At 39.1% G+C, this 979-nt stretch overlaps 1 non-coding gene across 1 annotated transcript; it reads right to left on the bottom strand.

Moving 5' to 3' along the window:
* Positions 1 to 226: 226 nt before the first annotated feature.
* LOC130937143 (small nucleolar RNA R71) lies at positions 227 to 334 on the bottom strand. Its single transcript, XR_009068375.1, has one exon. It is a non-coding gene; the product is annotated as a small nucleolar RNA R71 (small nucleolar RNA).
* Positions 335 to 979: the final 645 nt, after the last annotated feature.

The raw sequence follows: 979 nt of genomic DNA, 5'->3' as shown, positions 1-979 counted from the left end.
TTCATTGGAAGATCCTCATCAGTTTTTAGCTGAATTCTTGCAAATCTGTGACACTGTCAAGACCAATGGGGTTGATCCTGAGGTCTACAGACTTATGCTATTCCCTTTTGTTGTGAGAGACAGAGCTAGGATATGGTTGGACTCACAACCTAAAGAAAGCCTGAACTCTTGGGAAAAGCTAGTCAATGCCTTCTTGGCAAAGTTCTTTCTACCTCAAAAATTGAGTAAGCTTAGAGTGGAAATCCAAACCTTCAGACAGAAGGAAGGTGAATCCCTCTATGAAGCTTGGGAAAGATACAAACAATTGATCAGAAAGTGTCCTTTTGACATGCTTTCTGAATGGAGCATCATAGGTATCTTCTATGATGGTCTGTCTGAACTGTCCAAGATGTCATTGGACAGCTCTGCTGGAGGATCTCTTCATCTGAAGAAGACGCCTGCAGAAGCTCAAGAACTCATTGAAATGGTCGCAAATAACCAATTCATGTACACTTCTGAAAGGAATCCTGTGAACAATGGGACGAATCAGAAGAAAGGAGTTCTTGAGATTGATACTCTGAATGCCATATTGGTTCAGAACAAAATATTGACTCAGCAAGTCAATATGATTTCTCAAAGTCTGTCTGGAATGCAAGCTGCACCAGGAAGTACTAAGGACGCTTCATCTGAAGAAGAAGCTTATGATCCTGAGAACCCATCAATGGAAGAGGTGAATTACATGGGAGAACCCTATTGATGAGCGGATAATTTATACGCTTTTTGGCATTGTTTTTAGTATGTTTTTAGTATGTTTTAGTTAGTTTTTATTATATTTTTATTAGTTTTTAGTTAAAATTCACTTTTCTAGGCTTTACTATGAGTTTATGTGTTTTTCTGTGATTTCAGGTATTTTCTGGCTGAAATTGATGGACCTGAGGAAAAATCTGATTCAGAGGCTGAAAAGGGCTGCAAATGCTGTTGGATTCTGACCTCCCTGCAC

This window comes from Arachis stenosperma, chromosome 6 (assembly GCF_014773155.1).
Source record: "Arachis stenosperma cultivar V10309 chromosome 6, arast.V10309.gnm1.PFL2, whole genome shotgun sequence".
Taxonomy (NCBI): Eukaryota; Viridiplantae; Streptophyta; class Magnoliopsida; order Fabales; family Fabaceae; genus Arachis; species Arachis stenosperma.
The sequence above is the reverse complement of the archived record's forward strand: the minus strand, read 5'-3'. Positions and strand labels throughout refer to the sequence as shown.